This window comes from Cynocephalus volans, chromosome 6 (assembly GCF_027409185.1).
Source record: "Cynocephalus volans isolate mCynVol1 chromosome 6, mCynVol1.pri, whole genome shotgun sequence".
NCBI classification, from domain to species: domain Eukaryota; kingdom Metazoa; phylum Chordata; class Mammalia; order Dermoptera; family Cynocephalidae; genus Cynocephalus; species Cynocephalus volans.
The window spans coordinates 8,627,998-8,634,642 of NC_084465.1; the positions used below are offsets into that span (position 1 = coordinate 8,627,998).

The following is a 6,645-nucleotide window of genomic DNA, read 5'->3' on the forward strand; positions in this document are numbered from 1 at the left end:
CAGATGGGTGAGTGTCTTAGTCCATTTTGTGTTGCTATAACAGAAGTACCTGAGACTGAGTAATTTATAAAGAACAGAGGTTTATTTGGCTTACGATTCTGGGACAGCTGTACCTGGTACAGGCCTCAGGCTGCTTCTACTCATGGCTGAAAATGACAGGCAGTTGGCAGGTAAAAGCAGATCATATGGTGAGAGGAAGCAAGAGAGAGAGAGACAGAGAGAGAGAGACAGAGAGAGAGAGAGGAGGTGCCAGAGTCCTATAAACAACCAGCTCTCATGGAACTAATAGAGCAAGAACTCACTCATTATTCCCCGCATCCCCCAGGGCGAGAATTAATCCATTCATGAGGGATCCACCCCCATGACCCAATCAGTTTCCAACACTGCCACATTGGGGATTAAATTTCCACATGAGGGCCGAGCCCGTGGCGCACTTGGTAGAGTGCTGCGCTGGCAGCACGGCGACGCTCCCGCCGCGGGTTCGGATCCTATATAGGACTGACCGGTGCACTCACTGGCTGAGTGCTGGTCACGAAAAAACGACAAAAAAAAAAAAAAAAAAAAAAAATTTCCACATGAGTTTTGGAGGGGACAACACATCCAAACTCCTGCAATTCTATACAGAAGAAGAAAAGAAAAACCCCAAGGGAATTATAGTCTATAGAGGACTCGTCCAACAAGAAGTAATCAGTTCTGTGGGAAAGAAAAGGGAGGTTGGTGGCCAGAGGACATCAGTCTGAGGGATCTAGCTCTGGGGGTTCTCACAGGCTCACTGAAAATGAATGGCGATTGCAATGCCCTGTAGGATACCTGGGTATTGCAACAGAGTGAAATGATGCTATCTGGAAGTTTATGTCAGTCTTGGGGGTATAGCTCAGGGGTAGAGCATTTGACTGCAGATCAAGAGGTCCCCGGTTCAAATCCGGGTGCCCCCTACTGGTTTTCTTCCCCCAAAGCACACATCCTCAGATGCCAGTCAGGGACTCAACCCACAGATTATAGGTGGGTTTTCAATATGGCTAATTTCATCTGGAGGACCTCAGTGGACTGGAAGGGGAGCGAGGAAAAGAAAGGGGAGAAAAAGGTTCTAAGGTCATATTCTCACCTGGGGAATAGTTTGAGGCTTTCATCAGGACGTGTGATGAGTTTGTATGTTTGGTCAACTGTCATTTACACAGAGGAACATAGGCAGGAAGCAGTCATAGTTACTTCAGCCCCAAACTCTGATATGTAGGTCTGAGGAGGGCAGTACATATTTCCATTTTAAAAACAACACATACCTCTACTCTTCCTCCTACTCCTCCCACTCAACATGCACTAGATGATTCTGACAGATACATTTGGGGGAAGACAATATTAGATAATTCTAAAGGACATTTCACCTAAACCTGCGTGATTTATCCAAGCTGGTGCCCCGTGTGTGCGACTGAGGGTGCCAGGAAGAGAAGGCTACCAGGTGGGCAGAGGACGGGAAGGAGACTTGGTGGGAAAGGTGTCCATTTAGTCCTACTCGTTTTCTGAGTGTAGATCTCTAGGTTTCCTTTACTGTTGTGAGTTTTTTGACATCCTACCAATAATTGGCTTATTTGTTTCAATTAGCCATTGTCAGTTTCTATTTTTGAGACAGAGTGCTGACAGTGTGAAAACTGGTACCGGCAGTGGGGTACAGGAAATGAGGAAAACGTGTCATTGATTATCTAGTTTTGTTGAGTCTAAAATCAACAAACATCTGGCTAGTTATTTAGGAATTGTAACCTGGCAGTCATTGATACACAGCAACAAAACAGGTGAATTGAATACACAAGGGTCACCTGGAATGAAGTGCTCAGTGAGGGCCTGACTTTGGTGCAGTAAATTACCTTAGAATAGCACAAAGCATTGTACAGTAGAGTGGATAGTTCTGCTTGTATTTTCTATGGGCTAAATGTGCCCCCAAAATTCATGTGTTAGAAACGTAATCCCCAATGCAATAGTGTTTAGAGATGGGGCCTGATGGGAATTGTTTAGGTCATGAGGGCTCCACCCCTAAAAGTGGATTAATCCTGCTATAAAAAGGGCTTGTAGGTGTGGGTTTGCTCTCTTCTGCTCTTCTGCCATGTAAGGACACAGCAAAAAGACCCTTACCAGATGCCAGTGCCTTGAGCTTGGACTTCCCAGCCTCCAGAACTGTGAGAAATAAATGTCTGTTCTTTGTAAGTTACCTAGTCTGTGGTATTTTTTTATAGCAGCACAAAACGAACTAAGACAATACTGGACCTCACAGAAAGATGAGGAAGCCCAAATGTCTAAATCCTCTACTCTAGGCAAGGCCAAGTGTAGAGAGTCTTATCTCTTGCCATTGAATGACTGAAAAAGCCCCAAACCAAACGTAGTGTTTGATCATGTAGGTTGCTGAACTACAGTAACGTCAGTTTATTTAATAGTCTTCTTATTAAAGAAGATGTGAAAGGTAGGACACTGATCAAAAAAGAATGAAGTCCAAGATTTTCAAAAGGGATATATCAGCATATTTTGGGGATCCAGTGTACCCCCAGCCAGCCTTCCCCTCTCTTTGATGAAACTGTTTCTGCCTTGCTTGAGGGAGTTACCTTGAAAGATCAAGCCAATCCTTTTACCTCACCCACACCAGACGTGGGGAGAAGATACGTAACTAGACTAAGATTTCAGCATGCTGTGGGGCTGGGTCAATTACAAGGTCATCATGTCTGGGAAGAGAAGGCTTCCATATCAAACAGGCTTAAAGTCTGAGGTATGGAAGGGGATTTTGAGAGCCCCTGACCAAAGAGAGAAGATCATTTTAATTAGAATGAATGTACTTTTATCTGTTAGGTTAATAAGATTCTGGATTCGTGTTCCTGTTGCCGTAGCTGGGATACATTCCAATTACTCAATTGATTGTCTCATCATTGGCGTCAAAGATGATTGGTTAATCTAAAGGTGGTCTCTTTCCCCCTTCCTCCTCCTCCTCCTGCCCCCCTCCTCCATGCACCCCCGACCTGTTCCCTCTCCGCCCACCAGCGGGGTCCCCCTCGCCATGTTCTGCTCCCGGCCTCTCACCCTTCCCCTTCCCACCTGCTCCCCTTTACCCCCTCAGTCGCCTTGCATCTGCAGTTTTTGGCTTTCACCCCCAGCAGTGACCAAAGACTTTACCACTCAAAGTGCAGCTCCCCAAAACACTGCTCGACATGGACACCGGTGTGATTGAAGGTGGATTAAATGCCATTCTCACCATCCGGCTACTCACGCATGGAAAGGAAGTTGGCAGTATCATTGGAAAGAAGAAGATGCGTGAGGAGAGTGGTGCAGGTATCGACATTTCAGAAGGGAATTGTCCTGAGAGAATCATCACTTTGGCTGGACCCAAAAATGCCATCTTCAAAGCCTTTGCTATGATCATTGGCAAACTGGAAGAGGACATGAGCAGCTCTATGGCCAACAGCACAGTGGCCAGTAGACCCCCAGTCACCCTGAGGCTGGTGGTTCCTGCCCATCAGTGTGGCTCTCTCATTGGAAAAGGTGGTTGCAAGTTCAAGGAAATACGAGAGTAAAGCGGCTCAGGTCCAGGAGGCAGGGGATATGCTCCCAACTCAACTGAGCGAGCCATCACTATTGCTGGCATTCCTCAATCCATCACTGACTGTGTCAAACAGATCTGCCTGGTCATGTTGGAGACTCTCTCCCAGTCCCTCCACCCCCGAAGGACATGACCATTCCCTACCAGTCCAAGCTGTCCAGTTCTCCAGTCATCTTTGCAGGTGGTCAGGCCTAGACCATTCAAGGACAGTATGCTATTCCACAGCCAGATTTGACCAAGCTGCCCCGTTGGCGAAACAACAGTTTCATTTTCCCATGACACATGGCAACACCGGATTCAGTGCAGGTTTGGATGCATCTGCTCAGACTATTTCTCATGAACTCACCATTCCAAATGATTTGTGTTGGGAAAATAGAATAGTTTGGTCAGGACCCTCACTTCGGGTCTGGTTTAGTGTGGTTCTGCACATCCTTTGTAAGCAAATAGTGTGTGTGTGTGTGTATGTGTGTGTATGGACTTAGTGTGCATGTGCACCAATGTATCTTTTTAGTTTTGTTGCTATTCTTGTGTTCTTCAGAGAATAGTTTTAGTGAAGCAGGCAGGTGGGTGTCTGCCCAGCGCGACCATGCTTTCCAGCCTGTGACTTCCAAGGACCTATTTGCCAGTTACCTAGCTCATAGACCTGCATGTGAGGGGTCTGGTGACCCAGCCTAGCGTATGAAGGGTTTGTGACCCAGTCTGGAATGGGCTTGAGGGATTTGTGAGCTCCAGACCTAGCCCTAGCTCAGTAATTGTCCCAGTCGGTGCAGGACTACAGTCAGGTAAAAGAGCTCCACAATTTGATTGGCTGCATAGTCGGGCATCAAGGCTCCAAAATCAATGAGATCTGTCAGATGTCTGGGGCACAGATCAAAATTGCGAGCCTAGTGGAAGGATCTACTGATAGGCAGATTATCATCACTGGATCTGCTGCCAGCATTAGCCTGGCTCAATATCTAATCAATGTCAGGCTTTCCTCGGAGACGGGTGGCATGGGGAGGAGCTAGAACAATGAAGTCCATCCATGATCCCTCTCTGCTGTTCACCATCACCCATGATCCATCTGTGCAGTTTCTGAACAGTCAGCAATTCCAGGTTTTAAATAGTTTGTAAATTTTTAGTTTCTACACACTTTATCATCCACTCGTGATTTTTTAATTAAAGCGTTTTAATTCCTTTCTCTGTTCAGCTGTTAATGCTGAGATCCATATTTAATTTTATAAGCTTCTCTCTGTTTTTTGTTTTGTTTTGTTCTGGTTTTTATTTTTTGGCTCATAAATTTTTCTGTTTGTCATGGAAATGTAAGAGTGGAATATTAATACATTTCAGTTAATTCTGTAATGTCAGGAACTTTTCAAAAAATTAAAGGATGGACTGGGAAGAAAGATAAAGGTGGTGAAATGAAGAAGGAATACAAACACTTTAGTACCTAGGAATGCTCAAGTGGATTTTCCTGTGAGACCTGCCCATATAACGCATGGCTATGATCCAAAGAGAGCTCAGAAAACTTTCCCTATGTTATACTCCTGAGAAATGCATTGGTGAAGGGAGGTATAGCATATTTGAAATATCGTTATTGCCTACTTTCTGTAGACCATGGATTTTGATGGGAGATACTACAGTTGAAATGTGCCCTCAGATTTAATTAGGGATCAGTAGCAAAGGATTCATGATGGCAGTGATTTCATTACCATCATAGGTAGCAGTGCCAGAGAAGTAAATAGAATTACTTGTGTTTCATGGATCTTTGACTACAGCTAATTAATCATGGCATCCTTAGAAGTGAAACAGAATGGGAACCCACATGGTCACCTGGGGTACCCCTAGTCATGGCCCTGCCACTAAGATCCTATTTATATGTAATCCCAAATCTAGTGAATAGAGATTGACAAGAGCCAGCAAGGTAGAGTGTCTTTGCCTCTTATCAAATTGCATGAACTGAGTCCATTCCCACAGTGAATTCTAGAATAATTGGAATCCTGGGGAAACTTGAGGGAGGCTTTGTGTTTTAGTTCAGGGTGCTATAACAAAAATCCATAGCCCAGGTGGCTTAAATAATAGAAATTTATTCCTCACAGTTCTGAAGGCTGGGAAGTCCAAGATCAACAGTTGAAGTTTGAGTTGATCACCAACAGCCAATGATTTAATCAGTCCTGACTACATAATGAAGCGTGTCTAAAAACTCAAAAGGACAAGGTTAAGAGAGCTTATGAACATGTAAAGGTCTCTGGAGGGTGGCAGACACTTTCTCCTATACCTTGCCTTGCACATATCTTCCATTTAGCTATTCCTGAGTTGCATCCTTTAAAACAAACAGATAAATGTAAAATAAATGGGTAAAGTGCTTCCCTGAGTTCTGAGTCATCCTAGCAAATTGTTAAATCTAAGAAGGGGGTTGTGGGAATCCCAATTTATAGCCAGTGGTCAGAAGCACAGGTCACAACCTGGGACTTACAATTGTTACCAAACTAGACTCTTGGCTCCCAAAGTCAAAGAAATGAACAACACACCCAGCAGGAAAGCACACAGTGCTTTATTAAAAGAGAAGGTAGACTTATGCATAAGGGAGGTAGCTACAGAGAAGCCACCCCCCCCACCCCAGGGGAGCTCTTCAGGGTGCTTTAAAGGGAAAGGGGGTGAGGGGTGCAGGCCAACGTCATCATACTGCACATCTGGAGGTGGTCCATTCTGTTCTTCCTGGTTGTGTCATGGGTGCAGGCTCAGTTAGGGCTTTGGTCCTTGCACCTGCTCAGTAGGTCCAAGATGGTGGTGGTGTTTATTATTGTCACCCCAGGAGGGTCATGGTAGTGGTCACTTGAAGCTTTGTGCACATGCAGGAACTCCTAATGTGGTCTTAAGGTTAATCTATAACTTAATTTTTACAATTATGAGAAAGGAAAGAATGGGTAGATGATAATAAGTTTTAAATGAAGTTAATAGTTGTATTTTAACAAGCCTTGGGGAAGGGTTTGTTTTGCAACTCAGTAAATATCTGTTCTCCTCTTATCTCGGTTTATTTTATCAGGGCAGGCCATGGAGTAATCAGGCACCATGGCGCAGGGGTGTGGGTG

At 44.8% G+C, this 6,645-nt stretch overlaps 1 non-coding gene and 1 pseudogene across 1 annotated transcript; both read left to right on the forward strand.

The window, feature by feature from the left end:
* Positions 1-863: 863 nt before the first annotated feature.
* On the forward strand, positions 864-935 carry TRNAC-GCA (transfer RNA cysteine (anticodon GCA)). Its single transcript has one exon. It is a non-coding gene; the product is annotated as a tRNA-Cys (tRNA).
* Positions 936-3,185: 2,250 nt separating this feature from the next.
* On the forward strand, positions 3,186-4,586 carry LOC134379881 (poly(rC)-binding protein 2-like; annotated as a pseudogene).
* The last annotated feature ends 2,059 nt before the right edge of the window (positions 4,587-6,645 follow it).